At 36.3% G+C, this 24788-nt stretch overlaps 2 non-coding genes across 2 annotated transcripts; both read left to right on the forward strand.

Moving 5' to 3' along the window:
* Window positions 1-3722: 3722 nt before the first annotated feature.
* Window positions 3723-3828, forward strand: LOC128296035 (small nucleolar RNA R71). Its single transcript, XR_008286583.1, has one exon. It is a non-coding gene; the product is annotated as a small nucleolar RNA R71 (small nucleolar RNA).
* Window positions 3829-24319: 20491 nt separating this feature from the next.
* Window positions 24320-24426, forward strand: LOC128296008 (small nucleolar RNA R71). Its single transcript, XR_008286556.1, has one exon. It is a non-coding gene; the product is annotated as a small nucleolar RNA R71 (small nucleolar RNA).
* Window positions 24427-24788: the final 362 nt, after the last annotated feature.

Genomic DNA, 24788 nt, shown 5'->3' on the forward strand with positions numbered 1-24788 from the left:
GGTAGGGAAGGGGCAAGAGCTGAGGCCTTCGAGCGGCTGGGGTCGTAAGTGGAAAAGACTGGTGCCAAAGCCTTCCAGCACAAGGAGGGAGAAATGTGGATATTGCATGGTAGTGCATTCATGTCCTCCTCCATAAACTCATCGGTGTAAAGTCTCAGAGCGACCCCAAACTCTGGGACACTCATCGCGTGAACTAGACCGCCTAATTGGAATTGAATGGTGCCGGGGTCGTCATTTTTCGTCATCACCACCTGTAGATGAAAAGTAGAGCATAATTCTAAAGTTAGCTCGTAATAGCAAAGAACCATTCCCATGGGTCTGTGGACAAGAGGGCGCGGATGGCATCAGTTAGCTGGACTTGCTCCACGGTATCCCAATCGATGCAACGACCTGTAGTGAGGGGTCGCGCGCATAGTATGTGAAATAGCTCCTCCTGCGAAGCTTGCGAAAACTTAAAGAACAGGTGCTGAACTTTGGCTGTAGTACGTACCGAGGAAGAACCCCGTCCTCTACGTCTTTTTTAGGATGGGACCGCGACCTTCTTGCCTCTCGATGATGACATAATGTATCTGAAAATGTATGAGCATTGATATAATCTTATGACAGTAGTTCCAAGATGTGTTAACATTTAACGATATCAAGCGAGAGGTGAAAAATTTATATGACTATTCAGAAACATTTACTGGAATCAAAGATGCCTCAGTAATTAAGCAAGAATCTTAAAACTAGTATATGCTATTTAGTAGCTTTAACATTTCAAATATAGAAAATAGTAAAGCAAATTCCTAAATTATTAAGAACAAATTGGTAACAGTAACAATATCTGTGTAAGGCATAAAGAATACCAATGTAGCAACACAGATTGGAAAAACAAGGGTGAGAAAGTGAACCAAAAGCAGCTGTAGGGTGGCGCATGGGCGTGTTAGAGGCGAGCACGGGCGTGTGGCGTGGGGGTACAGCCGTGTGGAGGGAAAATAGAGGGAAAAGAGATGGGAAAGTGAAGATTAATGCAGGGGGAATGGATTTCAGGATGGTTTAGGGGTTGGGGAAATGAGAATCTGGGGAATGGTGGCCGGAATAGGGGTTAGGGAGTGGAGAAGGATAAATTTCGGCTAGGGTTTTGAAATGGGGAAGAAGATGAACAGTGGTTTGCTTATATAGGGGAGGGCCACACGGCCCAAGGTCACGCTCGTGTGCTCTAAAGGTGAGCCCGTGTTTTTCAAATTTTACAATTTAAGTAGTGCCCGGCTACTATCCCACGCCAGTTTATCTTAGGCGTGTGTGGCACACGGCCATGTCGCACGGTCGTGCCTAGCTTTGTTCGCTTCTCCCAGGCCTGTGTGCTAGGGTACCATGCCTGTGTATTGTTGTCCACGGCTTAATGGTATGGGCGTGTCTTACGCCCGTGTCGAAGAAACAAAATCGAGCCTTGCCCCTGGTACGCCCGTGTTTTTCTAATCCCACGCCCGTGTTCACCTATCAAGTTCATCCACGGCCATGTCGCACGGCCATGGGGATTTATCGCATCCCTTGTTTTGGGGAAATCATGTCCTGCTTCCACACGGCCGTATCGCACGGCCGTATCTCTTCCCCTGTTTGGCCACGGCTTTAGGCACGCCCATGTGCCTGGCCGTGTGTGCTGAAAAACTTTGCAATTCAAAGATAAAGTTAATGATTTAAAGTGTTAGAAATTAAAAATAAAGAAATCAAAATATGTTAGTGCTCGGGTTGCCTCTCGAGAAGCGCTTATTAATAGTCTAAGCTCGACTTACCTCTCTAGTGAATGGTCAGGGTGGTTCGAGGAGTTTATACTCCTCATTCCTACTATCAATCTCATCAAAATAGGGTTTTAATCGGGTGTTGTTTACCTTAAAATTGCCGAACTTGGGATGACTCACCTCCACCATACCGAATGGAAAATACTGAGTACCGTAAGAGGGATTTCCTTATTTGGTTTGGTAGTGACAATGTGAGGATCTGCGGCATCTAGTAAGACTTTATCGCCAACCTTAAGTTGATTTGGAGAGGTATCGGCCTTGTTTTGGCGTAGTTTTGGTTTATTATGTGTTCTCGGTTTGTGTGCTCGTCATTCGTCTAGCTCCTCTATCCGTAGCCTTCGTTCTTTATGAATGTGTCCTCTATCATTTCTGGAACATGTCTCGTGAACTTTTTTGAAGCTCAATTTCTGCAAAGTCATATTGTCAGTTTTAGTAGATTGGTGTGGACTATTACCTTCAATGTTCGATGTGATGCTAGAATTACGAGCTTGAAGGGTGATCGTGTCGTCTCCTACATTAATAATTGTTTTAGCAGTTGCTAAAAAGGGCCTCCCTAAAATCAAAAGGGTGTTATTATCCTCCTCTATGTCTAGAACAACGAAATCAACGGGGAATATGAACTTATCTACTTTCACGAGTACATCTTCAATAATACCCCTAGGGAATCTTATAGTTTTATCTACCAATTGAATGCTCATCCTAGTTTGTTTAGATTTCCAAAGACCTAGTTGCTTAAACATTTTATAAGGCATGACGTTAATACTAGCCCCTAAATCAGCTAATGCATGACTTATATATAAACTACCAATTAAGCAAGGAATTGTAAAACTCCCTAGATCTTTCAATTTGTGGGGTAGCTTATTCTATAGAATAGCTGAGCAGACTGTGTTTAGCTCCACATGTGAGGCTTCATCCAACTTCTGCTTATTTACTAAAAGCTCTTTTAAAAATTTCATTGCATTTGGCATCTGCGACAAAACTTCAATAAATGGTAAGTTAATATGTAATTTTTTCAAAAGTTTGAGGAATTTACCGAATTGTTCATCTGAGCGGTCTTTTCTTGTCCCGTTAGGGTATGGGACACAAGGTCTATATTCTTCATTCACTATTTTGTTATGACTTACCCCACTTTTACCTTTGCTCACCACAGTTTCTTGCATCAATTCTGGCTCAGGCGCAATGAATTCTTCCTTATCTTGAGTACTAATTGCGTTGAGGTGTTCCCTTGAGTTAGGTTCAGTATTACTTGGTAAGCTACCTTGTGGTCGTTTGGAGATTAGTTTGGATAGCTGGCCTATCTGAGTTTCGAGTCCTTGGGTCGATGCTTGTTGATTTTTAAGTGCTGTCTCGGTATTTTGGAAACGGGTTTCTGACATTGATATGAATTTTGAGAGCATCTCCTCAAGGTTCGTTTTCTTCTATTGTTGATAAGGTGGCTGTTTAAAACCCTGAGGATTTTGTGGCTTTTGATTCCCTTGACCACTCCAGGAGAAATTTGGGTAGTTCCTACAACCTGCATTATAAGTATTACTGTATGGGTTATTTTGAGATCTAAAGTTATTATTACCCATATAGTTGACTTGTTCCTCTTATGTTGTGGGATTGAAGGATTGATATTCTATATGCACACCTCCTCCACTTGAGTCACATCTCATTACTGGATGTACCTGCGTAGAACCAAGTAAACCATCAGTCTTTTTATTGAGAAGTTCTACCTGATTTGATAGCATAGTAATTGAGTCGACGTTATAAACGCCGGCCATTTTTGTTGGCTTAGTCCTCATGACTTGCCACTGATAATTATTCAGTGACATTTTTTCAATGAATTCATAAGTCTCTTCAGGTGTTTTATTGTTGATGGTTCCTCCAGCAGCTGCGTCAATCATCTATCTTGTTGAGGGATTCACCCCATTGTAAAACGTTTGAACTTGCAGCCATAGAGGTAACCCATGATGAGGGCACCTTCGTAATAGATCCTTGTATCTCTCCCATGCATCGTAAAATGTTTCTAAGTCCATCTACACAAAAGAAGAAATATCATTATGTAACTTAGTCGTTTTAATCGGCGGAAAATATTTTAGTAGAAATTTTTCGGTCATTTGTTCCCAAGTAGTAATTGACCCTCGTGGTAACGAGTTCAACCACTGTTTAGCTTTGTTCCTCAATGAAAAAGGAAATAACTGAAGACGAATGGAATCATCAAAAACGCCATTGATTTTAAATGTATCGTAAAACTCTAGAAAATTTGCTAAGTGAGCATTGGGATCTTCATCCTGCAAACCATCAAACTGAACAAACTGCTGTATCATTTGAATTGTGTTAGGTTTCATTTCAAAAGTATTTGCAGCTACAGCCGGTCTAACTATGCTAGATTCAGTTCCTGTTAGAGAAGGTTTAGCATAATCATACATAGTACGTGGAGCAGGATTTTGATTAGCCGTAATTGCAGGAGGTGGTTGATTGCCTTGGTTTTCAGCCATCTCTTCGGTTAGAGGTTAAGTATCATCTTCTTGTTCGTTCTCTATGTATCTTAAGCTTCGCCTTATTTCTCTTTGGTTTCTACGAACTGTGCGATCGATTTCTTCATCAAAAAGTAATGATCCTGACGGGTTTCTTCTAGTCATAAACTAGGAAAACCTGCCAAGAGAAAGAAAAAGTAAATTAATTAGTAATAATCAAATTGCAAGAAAAAATAAATGGCTAAAGTAATAAAAATTGAGTGTTCCTAATATTTTAGTTCCCTGGCAATGGCGCCAAAAACTTGATTGCGTGATTCATAACAAGTAATAAATATTTATAATAAAGATCAAACCTAGACTAACTATTATCACGACGAAAAGGCAAGCGCACCTATCAAACAATAGTATAGTAATGGCAAGACTGGGATATCATACCCAAGGGAACCAAAAGTACTAGTAATAACTATCTTTTTATTATTTAACCTAGAAATAAAGAGGGGTTGTTTATTAAACTAATTAACCAAACTAATTAAACTAAAGCAAAGAGAAAATTTGGAAAAAAACTTGAAGAAAAGTAATTGATAAAGACGACACCCAAGGAGGAATCCACCTAGATTTCACTTGTTATCTGACTCTGAACCAGACAATTTATTCACTTGACTTGATTCGTGAGACTCCCTAACCTATAATATTATCTCTTTCTAGACTAATAACGTTTAACCCTCAGTTGAATTAATTGAAATCTCTTTCTTAATTAAAACCCTTAGGGAAGCAGTAAATCAATCTATGGACTCCCATATTAGGTTTCACCCTCATCCGGCAAAATCTTGTAACCCTATTTCTAGGCGTTCGATCAACTCCGCTTAATTATGCCAAATCTACTCTTAGACAGGGACTTTTGCTCCTCTGCATAAGCACATCAAATCATGAATTAATACCCGGAATATTAACTCAAGCATTAAGAACACGTAATTAAGAACAAATCAAGTATTTATCATACAGTTCAGATAATAATAACAAGATCCATCATAGGTTTCAACCCCCTTAGGTATCTAAGGGGTTTAGTTCATAATAAAATAAGAGTACATCTCAAAAGTATGAAAATAACAAAAAATAAAGAAAACTCTAAAACCCCTGAAGGAATTCTGAGAGAGATCTTCAGTCTTGGAGTAGCTCCAGCTTTTGGGATGGATCGTCTGACTTCCTTCAAGTAATTCCCGGCTTGTGGTTTTATACTCCAGAAAAGTTCTGGAGGGAAACCCCCTTTCTAAGTCATACTTAGGGTGTTTAGATAGCTTTGGAGTGGCTTTCTTCCTCCCTAAGTATCCTTTTCCGTGTAAAATACAGCTTCTTGAAAAAGGGAAACGCTCGTGTGCCACAACCGTGTGACGTGATTGTCAGGTCATGTTCGATCCGTTAAATTTTACACAGCCGTGTGGGTCAATGGCCAGGCCGTGTGAATCGTGAAAGCCTTGGTCGACACCCTCGAAAGACACGGGCGTGTGAGCTATCCGTGTGGCAGGGCTTAAGCCGTGTCATCTTCTCGATTTGGTCCGTTTTGTACCTTTTTTGCTCTTTTTTAACTCCTTTTGACTCTTGGTGCTCTCCTGAGTACAAAACATGAAATAACCGGATTAAGAGCACCAAAATTCACAAATCTAGTAATAAACATCCATAAATATGCTAAGTATTTGGGGAAAAAATATGTATAATTTGGCGTTTATTACCCACATGGCCCAAATTGGCCTTAGCCGTGTGGATCACACGGCCTGACCCAGAATTCCATATGCCCTTATGGCTTACTTGTATGGGCCCACACGCTCGTGTGGCCCACACGACCCAAATGGTAGGGCTCGTGTCTCACACACGGCCTCTCCGTCCATCACACGGTGGTGCCTTGTGCCAATGTCAAGTGCGGACGGCTTAGTTTCTCGACCACGCGCCCGTGTTTCATCACACGGCCTCCCACACAGGTGACCACACGCCTGTGTGGTGTCGACAGTGAGGGTTTCAGCTTCCGCTGAAACCTCATTTTTTGTGCAATCGAGTACACACCTGGTATAGATTTGTAGCTAAGACACCCCCGAGCACTCTAGTACAGAAACATTACCTTCAGTCGATTAATCGAGTTTTGCACACCCTAAAACATTAATTAGAGGTTTTCTGTCCTTTGAATATCCCCAACATGATGAAAAGATCGAAACAATGAGTTGTAGAAACTTAACCACAAAAAGAAAATGATTTTATGCAAGATTAGAAATAAAAATTGGCCAGCAAAAGGAGGGATTGGGAAGAGGGATTGGGAAGAGGGAAAAATGGCAACAAAACTAGAGAAACAAGGGTGAAAGGCTGAATTTTGAGAAAAGAAATCAATCTTGACTGAAACTGATAACCCCCAATATTTTTCTCCTTAATTGCCTCCACTAACTACTCATTTCTCAGATTCCTAATCCCACTCAAACTCTTCCCCGCAACAGCACAAAAATAAAGCCGAAGCAGGGAATCGAACACAGGACCTCCAACACTCCAACATTTACTTAACCACTAGACCCGCAGGCCCATTCTTATATGCTTTAACAAACAATAAAATATAAGCCTATTGAACCCAGTTAAGGCTTTATTCATAAAAAATACCAAAATTTTCCCAAGCTAGAGCTTGAACTTAGGACCTCACACACACACCTAGAACACTTAACCACTGAAGCAAAGACACTTGTGTGCCACATTTTTAACAGAATCAAATCTAAGAATTTTGGGGCGTTACATAATAAAATAAATGATAAATATGAATTTTTAGTATTTAATGTGGTAATTAAGCTTGTTGGACAATGTTGATTAAATTACTAAGTAAGTAACTTAAAGGTGGTCGAACCATATACATTTCGAGCCCTAACAAATTGTGTGAATGCAAAACTGATTATTTAAAAATGATATGATATAACATGATTGGTTGATTGTTAAATGTTTCTAGTTGTTTGTATAGCATGTATTATTATGGAATTAAATTTTGAAAGTTCAAATTGTATGTTTGAGTGAGATGCCATGGAATGAACTAACTAAAAGTTGCTATACATGCACTGAAAATTTACTTTCGTAGCATGTTAAATTGCTTATGAAATAATTATGAATCTGAGGTATGTGAGATTTCATCAAATTGATTATGAAATCGAACGCTTGATAAGTGTTACCACTGAATGGAAATGGATGGTATAATGAAGGCGTGTAAAGCATGCTACTAAAATGTGATTGTAATGGAAACATGTACTTGTTTGTATCTTGTATGGCATAATGCATGTGCTTGGGGTGGGATCTTGTGGATGACAGAGGAGTTTCATGGAATAACGACGATAGATTAAGTCGCATTAATGTTGTCAGTGCACTGCACTGGGAATAATAAGAAGAATGGAGATTATATTGCATATTGATTGGCAGTATAACTACATTGTTTATAATGGTGGTTTAACCACATCGACCACAACTCACAATGTTTGGAGTTTGGTAAATGGGTTCTGGGGAACTCGTGGAGTATAGCGGATGGTTGGGTAGGAAATCATTTTGCATTGTATTCTGTCCATGACACACTCATATGATAATATTTTATGTTATGTATTTTGTTGCATTAATTTATCGATTGCTATCTGTATGAATAATTGAGTGTTCTTACTATTTTAGACTCAAACTGAGCTAGTTAGCTCACCCCATAGTTTCAAACATCTCTGGTAATGCTCAAGACTATGCTAACATACGATGGACTAAACATTTATGTTGTTTAAAATTTTATTAAGGTTTATTTGATTTTTGGACTGTGGTTTGGGGTTTTCTTCATTTTGGGGTTTTATGGATGCATACTTATTTCATTGATTGTATTTAAAGATGTGTTTTGAAATCAGACAATGCATGATACTTAACTAATTTTTTTTTAAAACTAAGTTTTCCGCTACAACATAAGTTGTTAGAATTTTGTTGGATGAAATGATGCACAACATGTTTTTCTAAAACCTCACTATCTCTAAGAAAATGACTTGAGAACGGTTGACTCAAATAAAGAACATTTTCCAAATTGACACAAGACCAAACCACGAGTTTTCTTAAAAGAGAGTATCTAAGTTTTCAAAGTACAATAGGGTCATTTAGTCACATTGGTGGCTTATGTGGTCTTCACAATTCAGCCATAATGTCTAGGTTGGGTTGGAGAGGTTACAATTATGGTCCACTTGAATAATTGGCCTAATCTTGATATGCATGAGTATTATTTAAGATATTTTTTTGTTGAATCTAATTTCCATTATTGAGTAAATAACATGATCTTACACTAATTTTGACAACTGTTTTTTTTAAAGATTTCATCAAAAATTTTGTACATTTATTCATTTTTGTTAATGACATGATATTATCTGGAGCTCATCACCCATAGATGTACTGTCAAGTTTAGATTCCTTTATCCCTCCTTCCACCCCCACCACTCCCTAAAACTTTAAATTCATTCAAATTTCAACAATTTCGATTTTACTCTCAAAATTTACAACTTCAAACTCTTTCCTTTCAAATTCACTATTCCAAAATGTTACTACATATTTCACATTGTTGTTATCATGTAAATATTTGTTTTCATTTTTTCATTATTTGTAATATTTTATAATTCATATGTTCTTTATTTTTATTTTTTGACTTTTATAAGCTTAGAGAAAATTAGTAAACAACTAGTTGTATCTTAATGATATTGATTTAACTACACATGCAATTAAGTTGAAAGGGAAAATATAAGAATTTATTTGAAAATGTTGCCTTTGAATTAAAACTAAGTATGCTAAATATTATACATAATAGAACCACTTACAATATATGACATTTTTTTTCAAATTTTTATGAATTAAGTGAGAAAATATGATGTATGGTACTGTAATTAAAATTTTTAGAAAAACTATAGTATACGACATGCTCTAAGAGAATGGAGACCCTCTAAGTTAGCTAAATAAATGTGCACTAAAAATAATAGTTGTTTAGTTATTTTGTGGTTCTATTATTTTGATATTGAGTTAGATGACTAATTTTTTTACTCTACTCCTATAACTATATTAGTTTATTGGTCAGAATGTTGATGACGTGCTTTGTTATTTGTAAAATGTTATGTGATGTAATTTAAATGTTATTAAACTCTCTTTAGTTTGTTAGTATTTTCTTAATGTTTGTATAACATTCAATCAAATACAAAACTAAATTATTAATAAAATACATAAAATCTAATTAAATAAAAGTACATTCTTCGCATAGCTATGAGATTCCATAAGGTTATGTGCTAGATTCCACCCTTGAAAGGGTTGCACTAGAGCTTCAGCCTCACCTTTATTTTATCCTATAACAAAAAGCTAGATTGACTTACTTCAAATGTTAGTGGGACAAAAGAAAACTAATCATTGAAGGGTTTCTCGCTAAATAATGAAGTAATGATTAGAGATAATAAGGTGTGAACAAGCTGCTCAAGTTAGTCAATATTTGTAGAAAGGGAGGTCTGATACCTAAAATATCCACAAGGTTACATCCTCATCAAAGAATGAGATCAGTAAGAAGGATTACCATCATCACCAAACTAATATAATAATGGAGTTGGACATTCAGGTTCAAGAACACTAAAAGACATCCTACTTGTGTCATAGGTCGCGCAAAGGAGCTTGCAACTGATGCACACATTTTAGACCTTTTGTGTTCACTTAGGGTCATATAGCCCAACAGGACTGACCTATTGCTTGGAAAAGACTCAAGGCTAATCTACTTAGATCATGGTTAAAATGTAAACACTCCAATAACTTATATTTTTACTAGGATAATTATTATAAATTCTAAAGGATAAGAATGCATAGATTTTAAATCCCTAGGGACTCTCATCTTGTAGATAGACACTAATCTCAGCCATTGATGTAACTCAATCTGTATCATTAAATTTGGAGAAACTCAACTATAAATAGAGCCCTCCTCTTTCATTTGTAATAACTTTATTCCATTTATAGTTTTTGAATATATTTGAGAGTATTTACTCCCTTGTGTGCATTGCTTTCTTGTGGCTTTTCAGTTCTTTTGTTGCTTCCTTGTTTTGATTTTTCTTTTACTTTATTTCGGTGCCTTGGAGAATTTCATTTGTAAATTCTCACTTTCGAAAGTAAGTTAGACTTAGGCGGATTTAAAGCTAAGGAATCGCCTAAGGCCATATTTGTGAAACTAAAATTCTAGCCCTATGACACTTGAGTGTGCATATATTTATGCAAGTCTTTGTTGACAACTCAATGGCATGTGTCACTACCTAGTAGGATCTTCTTGACTACATACAATTGTTCATTGATCACATAATTGTGGAAGTATTCCATTGATGGTGTGAAATTATCATCCATTACTAGAACGCCTACCACGATATTTTCGATAAAACTTTTTCGATAATTGGATCTACTTTTGGCATATATTGAGCCAAGAATTAGTGTTCTTCCTATGCAAATAAAGTCTAAGAAGATTATTTATGTCCATCGGCTCCTTTAGATTCTCTTTGTGCATACTGAATTACCATAAAACTCGATCATTGTATTGTCACTCTACAATATAGTATCATATATGCATCTTTTATGCACTAAATAAATTAGTGCGCATGCATGTTTCTACTAGTATTATTGCAAGTATTTGTGGTGTCAATATGACACCCACAAAATTGCAAACAATTAAAATAATTACATTCACATATGTTTACCATACTTATAGCTAATTATATTGATTAAATGAAAGCATGTATACAATCACCTTTCTAAATGCAAGTTGATTGATTTTTTATTGAATCTTTGTAGCACCATTCACATAATTTGCATTTTCCATATAAGAACTCCATGTTTTAAATATCAAATGCAAGTATCATTATAAAAAAATAATTTGTAATACTTTAATACATTATTTATTTAGTTGGATTATATTTTTACCTCAATGTAAGAGGAAAAATGTACGTAGCTGTAGTTAAGTGCGTTAGAAATGAAAATTGATACCAAACTCAAACTTATAACTATATTAATAGGCAACCACAAATTTGACTATTCTTGATGACCATCACTTTACAAAACACTCTATATAAGTAGGCCGAAGTTAGAAAAAAGTTTTAGAAAACATGGAATAATTGCACAATAGAATTCTCAAATTTTTTCCTAATTTGAATCTGGTCATTAAATCTAAAGCAATAAATTAGGTCAAATGAAGTACCTTTGTATAATATGTCAAATAATGCAAAGAGGCTAGAGATGTCACATGGATCCTTTAGGGAGATTTCCAGACTTTTCGCTCAAACCCAATTAAAGTATGACTGATTCAAACTTTTTACCGAATGATATTTTTTGTTATTCTTTGTGTGAGTTTGGATGGCCGGTGCAGTGCGGTGCGTTTAACTTATGTTTTGTCTCACACTACAGTACATAATCTCATCACCACCATTGTTTTTATACTAACTGCAGGTAAACGCACCGCCCATCCAAACCCACCCTTAAACTCACAATTCTTAGAGAGTAGACTCCAAACCAAAACTTCGAACACAATATAAACCTAAAATACCCTAATTAGGTTTTTTTTTTAATTCTATCTCTTAATCGACCACACATTAAATTTACTAGATCCAAAGTTATAATTAATTATATAATTAGAAATTACAATTACTTAATTTAGAATTAAGAACTCAAGAAATTAGAATTTATTCATACACAAAAGAATTGCACTAATAAATTTCTCTAAACTTTGGCATAGTTTTCTGAAGATTTCTTGAAACTTTATGTGCCTAGCTAGTATGAATATTTATGAAAAGAGAATATGCAAGTTTTTAATCTTATTTTAAACTTTGAAACACAATCAAAACAGAAGAGTCTATGTTTTATAAGGACTTATGGTTAATGACTTAGGGAGTAAAAGATAAACTCCCGACGCCTAGAGTGCCTTACTAGTACCTCAAGTAGCAAGGCTAGGTGCCTCAGGCTTCCCTTTCTTCAATCGGATAAAAGACACAAGCCCATCCACTAAATAGAACATCATATTAATTTTAGTAATTAAATATTTTATACAACCCAACTCTAATTATGTTAAAACCAAATCAACTTTATCATATTAGAATTTATATGTAAACTAATTTAATTATTAGTTATTTAATTCCAAATTAAATTAACTATGATGACCTCTTAATTTAATTACACTTTGAACTCAATTATTTAATTTATTTATCCAATTAAATAATAATCAAAAAATAAATTAATCTTAGGTCATTTATTGCTTTTTCAAGAAAATACAATTCCTATTGTAATAATTTATGTAATCTATTTCTCTAATTTATTTATTTATTGGTTCATAGCTTAACAAGCATTTCGTGAAGAGTTATAATAAGCTAAAATAGCATGTAATTAGGGGTGTTCAAATAGTCGATTCAATCAATACTTTCAAATAGTCGATTCAATCAATACTCAAACTGAATTACTATCAATCGAATTACATGAAATGTAAAAATATTTAACCATTAACCAAACAAAAGTTTTTTTCAAATACATTAACCGAACCAAAATATTTCGATTAATTCAATCGATTAACCGAATTAACCAAAATTTATATGTTTTTGTCTTTTGGTTAAAATAAGTGTAAAACATATAAAAAATAAATTTTTAATGTTCATTTTATTTTATTTAATAGTTCAAAAAACTTTAATTGGAGATAAGTTTTAAAATTTAACAACCAAACACTATATAAGTCTTGAAAACAACAAATATTTTTGTTAATTGGTTAATTCAGTTAATTACCCGATTTCGAACAGAATTAACCAATAACCGAAATTCCAAAAATTAATTAACTGTCCAACCAAACTAAATTCGGCCACCGACTGATTAATCGAATTAGATCGGTTCTTTCCAATCATTCGATTTTAACCGAACTGTGAACACCCCTACATATAACTAACTTTTGACTCTCTGTCAATTAATTACATTGCTATTTACTCATTGAGTCAAACCACTAAAAGTACCATGACTATCTCTCAATTATATATCATTATGAAAACTATAAAATCATTTATAACACCCCTTACCCGTTTCGGCGATTGGTACGAGTAGGAAATGCTATTGGAGCATGAACAAACAAAAACCATGGAATAATTTAAGAATTAAACTTAAAAATATTTTTATAAATTCAAAAAATCTAATTTTAGGATATTTTAAAGGCTTTAGAATCAATTTAAAATCATTTTGAAGTAGTTCGAGGTAACCGGAGGTGTTTGTGACCTAGAACGGACCTTAAAAGTAGAAACGGCTAGAAACAGTGCAATGGCCTAGGTCATGCACTGTGATTGCAACACAAGTTCCAATTGTGCTGATACAAGTCCCTAACACTGTAGCATTTTGCTCACTTTCAAGATAGTTGCAATACCCTAGGGCTTTGTATCACCATAAATGCCCTATGATGTTAATTTTCAACCTTTAACTCACTTATATTGACACTAGTGAGCTTGGTATTGAAACTTTGAAGTGGGGAGACTCAAAAATCAAGTTTAAAACACCTTAAACAACCACCAAAACACCTCCAAACATAGAAATTATAAAGCAAGACTAAACAACGACCACATACATGCAAAATTCCTTCATAAAACATGCTCAAACTAAATTGTCATCCATCAAATCATTTATAAATCATGGAAAGCATAAAAAATTTCATAATATCATTCAGATCAAGTTTAATCTTCAATTAATCAAATATCATAACAAATGAGAGCTCTTTGCATGCATGCAAAGGAAATATTCAAACATCACCATATTTAAAAATATCAAATAGGCCTCGAAACTCAATAAAACATAAACACATTTTTTAAAAATTAAATGACATGAAACTAACATATTTATAAATGTAGACACCTTAAGGAAATGCCACAAGTTATAAATACACTATTTTCATACTCTTGATAGTCTTGTTGATAGTGTGATATCCCAAAGTTGAACAAGACTTCAAGAAACCAAAAGTTGATAATCGATGCACAAAGACAACCATACATAAGCATAAAAATGCTTAGTAAGCTCAAATGGAAATAACTATACTTACATTGCCCTAGAGTGAGCATACCAAATACCATAACAACATTAACATTAATAACCACAAAACATGTAACGCATATAGATGGAAAGCTGAAAAAGCACCTTACGGGGCGCGTTTTCTCCCTAACCATTTCAAACCTATCCTTAACCCTAACAATGTAAGTTAAAACTCGGGGATCTCAGGTAGCATGTGTTAAACATGATATTATTTCATAATTGAAAATGCCTTCTATGGGGAGCATTTTCTCCCCCACTATTTTTTACCCTAACCTTGTAAGTCAAAACCTGGGAATCCTGGGTTAATTTTCAAACATTGGAACCTAGAAATCCTGGGCAGCATATATTAAACATGAAACTGTTTCATAGTTGAATACGCCCCTTGCGGGGAGTGTTTTCTCCCCTATCATTTTCAACCCTAACTATCTACCTCAAATCCCGGGATAATTTTCAGACATTGTAACCTGAGAATTTCGGGTAACATATATTAAGCATGAAATTGTTTGATGTAAGGGCGTATTGTTCCCTATAGAATAAACTCAATACATTTTGTTGAGGTTCCATACTGAAATTTGGAGCAAATTGTTTCTATAGGAGACTTGGCATAAAGAGAAGAATATTATCATTAAAAACCTAAATTTTGACCTAGTTATCCAAAAAAAGGGTAATTTGTTAAATTACGTGAAGGTCCTTTAATTTGGGTGACGCTAACTATTTTTTTTATTACTATTTGCACAATTTTAAACATGTGGAACAGGCTATTTGGTTCAAAATGAGCAGAAGAGTTAGAGCCGTTATCCATTACAATAGTCAAATTTGTGAGACTGAAATTGAGCCCATTTTTGTATCAGCCCAATCTGAAGATTAGGCTTTCAATCAGAGCATAACATTAAAAGAGCTTTAAAAAAAATTAAATGGAAAGTGGGGATTCAGAGAAGAATTTTGAGCTTGAAAAGTAGATATCTAACGTCACTGAACCTCAATAGATATGACATATTTGAGATCGTAAGAGACATCGAGCTCGAGACAATGATCGAATCTCATTGCTCTAGTCAGAATGTTGTACTAGAGTTGTATACCCACTTTGTCAATGTCGACGAGGTGGCTTCAGCTCGAGAAAATTTTTACCAAATTCCACCCTTGATCAAGAATTAGAAAGTCCGACCACACAGTTGTGCGGTGGATTCACATCATTACTGCAAAGCTCCTACCAGGACACCTCAGAATCATCATCAATGGTGAGGCATTCATCGGTTTCACCCATCGATTACAACTTTGGAGGACATTGGAGCTTATTTGGTAACTGGGCCTATGACACACCCGTATAACATTTTTTGAACGCCTTTGATTTCAAATTTGGCATGTTGATGTTCAATGTTGATAAAACTTACATGGGTATGCCATCAAGTTATATTGGTGGGCTAAACAAAAGTGATTTTTGGTTTGACGTAGGTTTACAAGAACGGATAATCTACTCTCGGAAACTTGGACTAGCAAAGCAACATCCAACCTTAGACATACAATCAGGGTTGATAATGAAGGGGGACCCATGGACGAAGAGAACGAAAAGGGTTATAAATCTATAATGACCCAATATAGGAGTTCGAGTCGGATATATAGTGCGAAAATTGCATTAATTTAAGAACTAGAGCCCATACCTACTAAATTAGAAGACAATGGTGAAGCTCCACACAATGCTAAATGGGATGATCTAGGTTTCACGACTTACACACCACCACCCTGCTAGAGAAACAAGTTTAGAAAACGAACTGAAAAATAAATTTTAAGGGAAAAAATAGAGTTTTAATTTTTTTTTCCAAAAACAAGAACTTGATTGTAATATCTAAGGACTTAAACACTTAATTAAAATTGTAACTTTTTGGTTCATCCAAGATGAATGCTTCGACCGAGTAGTCTTCTCCATTATTTTCAACCTCACGTCTAATGAGTGTGGGATCACTTCAAATCAGAAAATTTTCCACAAAAATTACTAGTTGGGTAATTTTGCAATTTCTATAAACTTTTGAACCAAATTGTAAATAAGAAAAATATCTCTAAAAATATTTTGAAATAATTTCTTCAGAGAATTTTCTCTCTACAACTTTCTCTTGAATTCAAGTTTCTAAAAAATAATAACCAAAGACTCTCTTTATATAGGAAGAGTTTAGAAAGTTCAACTAATATGAAACTTAATCACTTTAATATTAAATTAATAGAATATTTATTTATAAGATAAATATTAAATTTAAATTAATAATAAATTTAATAAAATAAATTCATTTTTGGAATAGTTAATTTAAAATCAAACTATTCGATAGAGACTCAATAGGAGTGTAATTCTTTCATTGCTCAACCACCAAAGAACTGTCACCGCCGACCATTCATTGGCAACTAGAATATCGCCGTCGTAGTCACCAGCACAGACATGCCTGGTGGTGTCATCACAGGTGCAATACACTCACGGCACCCTGAGCCAGTTCAAGTGCTGCCAATTACGATCTAACCAGTCCGGTCCAACCACTGGTATGTGATATTCGTGACAGGTTTTAAAAATTTATAATTAATAATTTTTGAAACTAACTATTATCATGATGAAGGCAAGTGTACCTATCGAACAGTAGTATAGCTTTAGCAAGACTGGATTATCGAACCCAAAGGAACCAAGAGTGCTAGTAATTACTTTCTTTTTATTATCTAGCCTAAAAATTAAGGGATTTGTTTATCTAAACTACTTAACTAAACTAAGGGTGCACAGAGAGAAAATTAGGAAAAAGCTTTTGGGAAAACTCGATTGATTAGGACAATACCAAAAGAAAAATTCACCTAGACTTCACTTGTTATTCGACTCTGAATTGACGATTTATTCATTTGACTTGATCCGTGGAAATCCCTAAGTCATACTATTATCTCTCTCGAGACTAATAACGTCTAACCCTAGGTTGATTAATTGAAATCTCTTTCTAATTAACGCCTAGTATTGTATTAACTAGATCTATGGACTCCCTTATTAGGTTTCACCCTAGTCCGGCAAAATATTGTCACCCTATCTCTAGGCGTCCAATCAACTCCACTTAATTACAACAAATTTACTCTTAGACAGGGTCTATTCCTCCTTTGAATAAGAGAATTAACTTGAATCAATATTCTGGAGTATTAAAACAAGAATTAAGAACACATAATTAAGAACAAGTCAAATATTTATCATACAATTCAGATAATAATAACAAGATCTGTCTTAGGTTTCATTCCCCTTAGGTATTTAGGGGGTTTAATTCATAATTATTAAAGAAAACATCTCAGAAGAATGATGAATACAAAACATAAAGAAAACCCAAAACCCTTGAATGGAAATTGAAGGGAGATCTTCAGTCTTGACAATGAATCCGGCTTCTAAGATGGACCAATCGGCTTCCCTTGAGTAATTCATTGCCTCCTACTCCGTGTGTCTCCTCTAAGTGCCTCATTAGGTGTTTAAATAGGCTTTAGAATGCCTAAGAGCCCTCAAAAGTGGCCTTTTTCGAATAGGACTATACTTGGGCTAGACAAGGACACGCCCGTGTACAATTGCTCTAGCCCATGGTCAAGGTTGTTGAATAGGCACGGGCGTTTAGTCTACCTGTGTAAGTCGTGCTTTGATCCTGCCAAATGGACACGACCGTGTGACACGCCCGTGTGAGGAAGCCCAGGCCGTGTTGATTTCCCATGTGTGTCCATTTTCTCCGTTTTCGACCCGTTTCTTGCTCGTTTTACTCTCCTATGCTCACCTAAGTATAAAACATGAAATTAAAGAATTAGGAGCACCAAATTCACCAAATCTAAGGAGAAATCATCCATAAATGTGCTAAGCATTGGATAAAAATACGTGTAAGTTATGGTTTATCAAATACCCCCACACTTAAGCGTTTGCTTGTCCTCAAGCAAAATCCTCAGCTCACAATCAAAATAAATCTTCTCAATTTATAATCCCTATCAATACTATCTCAAAATAATCCATAAGTAATCATACATTGAAAATTCAACTAAAAGTACATCAAAGTTTCAAACATTCCAAGTTGAGCATTTTATCATGAAACATAGATGTCCCCCCTCATCTAAGTAATCACCTTTGATCAAAATATCACAGAGTTTAACATCTTCACTAAAGATTCACTCAAATCACTCGAGGTGTTTAAGGACATCAAATAAAGCACTCATTAGTCAAGGTGAAAAGTTATTACCATAAGCTTGCATGAAAATCAAATCTCCACCACTATATATTGAGATGATACATCAATCAAGAAGGTCTTTAGAGGGTTGTATCGTGGCTTTGGTTAGGGGGTGTGGTCACAAGCTGAAATAAAAGGTTAGAATCGAGATTGAATTGAAGAAATCACCTAACTAGAAAATAACTAATTATTAGTTGAATACAAGTGAGCTTCTTCTCAAAATATGGAATTAACACTCAAGCTAAAAAACGACGAATTACTACTAATATGTATGTAAGGATTTTTTTTAAGAACAAGTCAAATAACATAGAACTTAATTATTGCAACGAAGAATAAAACATAGCTAAACAATTAGTTCAAATCAAATCTCGACAAAAATAGGGATCAAATTAGGGGATTTCAACAATAATGGGTTATGCGTTAATATTAAGGGAAAGTCAATTAATGGCTTGTTAGGCTCAAAGGGGATCACTAAGGGTTAATTATGAAGGTAGGCTTTTGTGGAGTGAGTGGGTTAAACCTAAGTGTCTTTATTATCTCGACATATCAAATCAAATGGTGTGTCTTGACATGCATAATCAAGCAAGTTCTAGAATAACAAATCAATACTGATGCACTCATAATAAAAATGAGCATGAAAGAAATAAAATATGCTCTAAAGGCTCAAGATCTCACAAAGATTATGGCTTTTTGATGTTTAAACATGTGAATTTCAACTCAAGATAATACCTAAACTTAGGGAAACAACCTAAAAGTTTTTTTTTTTATTTCTTCAAAAATCAACTTATCATGCTTGATTCCCTAATGTCTTAAAGTTTAAACAATCAATGCATAAATGCTTATGTTTTAATTCAAGACATATGAATAAAAATCATAAATTAATTAAAATTCATTCTAATAGTATATGAGTGATTCACGTGAGAATAAGACAAAATTTAGGGATTTCTAATGATGATATAAAAGAACCCCCACACTTAAGATGTACATTGTCCTCAATGTACAAAGATAGATATATTGAAAAATATAGATATATAATCATAAGATAGGGAGAGAAGTGAAACTTCCTGAATGATGAATGAACTCCTTGAATTGGAGTTATGGAGAATAATCAGCCAAGGCAATGATGAGAGTGGAGGAGGATACTCCAGTGGTGGTAGAGGTTCATTAGTCCATAAGTCCTGCGCCAAAAGAATATTATAACTTGTAGTAGCTATGGTCGTGGTCGAGCAGGACATGACAGTCGTGGAGAACCTTTGCCAGTGGAGTTTTTAGTTCCTATTTGATGATGAGCTTTGGAACTCTTTATAATTGTGATAAAATTAAGAACTCTTTAGGAAATATAAGGAAGCATAATTACTCGTAATGAAATAGCCAAAACTAAAAATTATTCAATAAAAATTATGAAAACTAAAATTAAAATAATATTAAAAGAAAATAAAATAAAAAATACTGAAAGAAGATAAATAAAAATAAAATAATAAATAATAAATAAAAAGTTTTTAAACATCGTCATCGCCAGATGGTTCGCGAGGTGGTGGTGGCGATGAGATGTGAAGGTGTTGACAAATCTAATGAAGAGTAGTATCAATGTGATCAAAATGCTGAAAACACTGCTGCTCGAATTGAGTAAGGAGCTTAGAGATGTCAGAGTATGAAGCCGCCGCATAAACTGGACGATGGATGGGTGGTGGCTGAGACAGTGGGTCCCCATGACGTGGAGGGACATCATCAGTAATGTCCTCTGGGTCCTGCTCCTCGGTAGACTGGACGAGGCGGTACTGAGTAAGGTAGGTGCCACGTCGTTTCTCGATCATTCTCATATGTAGCATGCTCGAGATGTCCTGTGGGGACATCTGGCCGATGAGAGTGAGGGAGGATGATTGTTTCGCTGTGTTGAGAAGCCCAAAGTGCTGAGCCAATCGAGTCACATAGAGCCCGATAGAGATAACTCCTCTCCTATGTCGCTCCGTCTGATGGCGGATGACGAGGGCAGTGAAGTAGGCAAGGTCGAAGACGTACCCATTCACCATGCTCTACAAGAAATAGGCATCGTGATTGTTGATGATGCCAGTACTCTCTTGCCGTCCTGTCAAAGTGTGGGCCAAGATGGTGTGTAGGTATCACAGGGATGGGGCGAGGGGCGATGCCTTAGAGCGGCTAGGATCATAGGTGGCTGAGGCAGGGACGAGGTTCTTCCAGCACTTTGAGGGGGAGTAGTGGATGTGGCGATGGAGGGTGTCGAGTTCAGTGTCGTCCATGAGCTCTTCCGTGTATAGCCCAAGTGCAATTTCAAACTTCAGTACGCTCAATTGGTGCACTAGACCACCAAGGCAGAACTGGACCGTTCCAAGATCGTCGAAGTTTGTCATGATGACTTGAAGATGGAAAGTCGAGCAGAGTTCCATCGTGAGCTTGAGGTATGTTAGCTTGATGATCTTAAAGAAGAGCCCCCATGGTTCAGTCGTCAGGAGGGCTCGGACCATGTCAGCCATCTGAATTTGTTCGAGTGCGACCCAGTCAATGCAGCGGGCCACACCTAAAGGTCGGGCCCAGAGTATTTGAAAGAGATCTTCTTGAGGTCCTAAGGGGAACTGAAGAAAGGGGTGCCTGATCTCCGCGGTAGGACCCGAGGATGACGCTGCTCCTTTCCTCTTCTTGGAAGCGGGGACAGTGGTTTTCTTACCACGATTCGACATGATGTATCTGCAAGACAAACGAAGAATATAATATAAACTAACTAATTCAAGAAGTAATCATAAATGTAGTTAAACTAACCAATCCAGCCAACTGAACAATACTCAGCAGTTTAATCTAGATGATAGAATTTTATATAGAAAATGACGTAAGAAAAGCATGATTATTTTCAACATAGACTCTATGGGAACACAAGAAAGAATGAATGTACCAGAAAGCATTGACTAATAATGGCAAAGAATAAAAGCATAAGCATGACTATAGTGAGAACTATGAATATTAATAAAAAATCAGCCAAATAAAACCATAAGAATCATAAAATTAGTAAAACAGATGAAAAAAATAGAGAGAAAAGAGTAAACAAATGCAGAGGGAAGAGCTTTGGGTCATCGAAAGTGGTGTTGTGGTCGGCGCACAAGCATGGCAGGTAAGGCGTGTGAAGTTGTAGTGACTAGGGTTAGGGATTTTAGGGAAGGGAGTGATGAATAGTAAGGGGTTTATATAGATTTTGGGGCACACGGCCTTGGGGCATGCTGTGTGCCCTCATTTTAGCCGGTGTGTTTCGCGATTTTGAATTTGAGCACATCTAAAATTCGTCACACGCCCATATTCTTTGGGCATGTCGACACACACAGCCGTGTCGCACGATCGTGTTCTACTTTGTTCGCTTCTCCCACACCCGTGTGTATAGGTGCACTCCCGTGTTGTTTTATTAGTCTTGAGCACAGGTGGTGGGCACGGGTGTGTCGCACGCCCGTGCTGAATTCTCAGTTTCAAACACGGTTTCTAGACACGGGCATGTCGCACGCCCATGTTGGTTTGACAGACTCGCCCACGGTCATGTCTCACGGCCGTGGCCACTTATCGCATCCCGTGTTAAGGAAAAATTTTACTTTATTTTCACACGACTGTATCACACGGCCGTGTCTCCTCTCGTGGTGTTAGCACGGCCAAAGGCACGCCCATGGGCCTGGCCATATGGATTAGAAAACCTATGTTTCAATGACTCAGTTAGTGATTAGATGTTAAAAACTAAAATTTTAAAGAGGTTAACATCGTTAGTGCTCGGGTTGCCTTCCGAGAAGCGCTTATTTATAGTCTAAGCTCGACTTACCTTTTTGGTATATGGTCATGGTACGAGGAGTTTACACTCCTCATCCCTACTATCAATTTTATCAACATAAGGTTTAAGACGAGTACTATTTACCTTAAAAGTGCCGAATTTGGGATGAATTGCCTCGACTGTACCATATGGGAAAATGCTGACTACCGTAAGAGGGATTGCTCCGTTAGGTTTAGAAGTGGCAATACGAGGGTCTGCTGCATCTAGTAGTACTTTGTCTCAAACCTTAAGTTGATTTGGTGCGATATTAAACTCGTCATGGCGTGGTTTTGGTTTATCGTGTGTCATCGGTTTATGTGTCTTCCATTCATCTAGTTCTTTGATTTGTAGCCTACGTTCTTCATAGATAGATCCTTTTTTGTTGCTTGAACATGGCTCGTGTAGGTTCTTCGAACTTATTTCCTATAAAGTAGGTTGCACCACATTGTCAGTTTTAGTAGAATGATTTATACAACCACCTTCAATTTTTAATGTGTGACTCGTATTACGAGCTTGAAGGGTGATTGTTTAGTCTCCCACACGAAGTGTGAGTTCACCTGTTCCAACATCAATTATTGTTCTAGCAGTTACTAAAAAAGGCCTCCTTAAAATTAAAGGAACGTTACTATCCTCTTCTATGTCTAGAAAAACAAAATCAACTGGGAATATAAATTTATCAATTTTAACTAGTACATCTTCAATAAACCCCATAGGAAATCTGATTATTTTATCGGCTAATTGAATACTCATCCTAGTTTGCTTGGGTTTCCCAAGACCTAGTTGCTTAAACATTTTGTAAGGCATGACATTGATACTAGCCCCTAAATCAGCCAAAGCATTATTAACATCTAGGCTACCAATTAAATAGGGAATCGTAAAACTCTCAGGATCTTTTAATTTGTTGGCCAGCTTATTCTGTAGTATGGCTGAGCGAACCGCATTTAGCTCCACATGCGATGCCTCATCCAACTTCCGCTTATTTGTTAAAACTTCTTTTAAGAATTTGACTGCGTTTGGCATCCGCGAAAGAGCTGCAATAAACGGTAAGTTAATATGTAACTTCTTTAATAATTTAAGGAATTTGCCGAATTGTTGTCTGTACGATCTTTCCTTGTCGCATTGGGGTATGGCACACGAGGTTTGTATTCTTTACTTGTCGGTTTCTGGTCATTGTGGTTCACTTCACCTTTACCCTACTTACCACAATTTCTTGCCACGATTCTAGTTCAGGTGCAACTAACCCTTCCTCATCTTAAATGGTAATTGCATTGAGTTGCTCTTTTGGGTTAGATTCAGTGTTACTCGGCAAGCTACCTTGTGGTCGTTCAGATATTAATTTAGCGAGATGACCTATCTGAGTTTTGAGCCCTTGGATCGACGCTTGTTGATTTTTAATTGTTGTCTCGGTATTCTAGAAACGAATTTCTGACACCGAGATGAATTTTTTTAGCATCTCCTTAAGGTTCAGCTTTTTCTCTTGCTAGTAAGGTTGTTGTTGGAAGCCTAGAGGTGGTGGTGGTCTCTGATTGCCTTGACCTCCCCATGAGAAATTGGGTGGTTCCTCCATCCTGCATTGTAAGTATTACTATAAGAATTATTTTGAGATCGAGGATTATTACCCATGTAATTTAGCTACTCATTCTCCATGTTGTGGCCATAGGGTGGGTATTCTGAATTGCTTGATCCACCTCCATTTGCTTCGCACTGCATTACTGGGTGAACCTGTGAAGAACCAAAAAAATCGTCAATTTTTCTATTCAAAAGTTCTACCTGGTTAGAGAGCATGGTGACCGAATCGACGTTAAAAACGTAGACTGTTTTCGTTGGTTTTGTCCTCATGACTTGCCACTGATAATTATTCAGTGACATATGTGACATCTCTTCTATAAATTCATAAGCATCCTCAGGTGTCTTATTATTGATAGTTCCACCAGCGGCTGCGTCAATCATCTGTCGAGTCAAAGGATTCAAGCCATTGTGAAACATTTGAACCTGTAGCTAGAATGGTAACCTATGGTGAGGGCATCTTCGCAAAAGGTCCTTGTACCTCTCCCATACATCGTAGAGTGTTTCTAAATCCATCTGCACAAAAAAAGAGATATCATTACGTAATTTGGCTGTTTTAGCCGGCGAAAAATATTTTAATAATTTCGATCATTTGTTCCTAACTAGTGATTGACCCTCGTGGTAATGAGTTCAACCATTTTTTAGCCTTATTCCTCAATGAAAAGGGAAACAACCGAAGGCGAATGGCATCATCAGAAACACCATTGATTTTAAAAGGGTCGCAAAACTCTAAAAAATTCGCCAAGTGATCGTTGGGATCCTCGTCCTACAAACCATCAAACTGAACAAACTATTGAATCATTTGAATGGTGTTAGGTTTCAGTTCAAAATTATTTGCAGCAACAGCAAGCCTAACTATGCTCAATTCAGTTCCTGTTAAAGAAAGTTTAGCATAATCATACATAGTACGT

Source organism: Gossypium arboreum, chromosome 7 (genome assembly GCF_025698485.1).
Source record: "Gossypium arboreum isolate Shixiya-1 chromosome 7, ASM2569848v2, whole genome shotgun sequence".
Lineage (NCBI taxonomy): Eukaryota > Viridiplantae > Streptophyta > Magnoliopsida > Malvales > Malvaceae > Gossypium > Gossypium arboreum.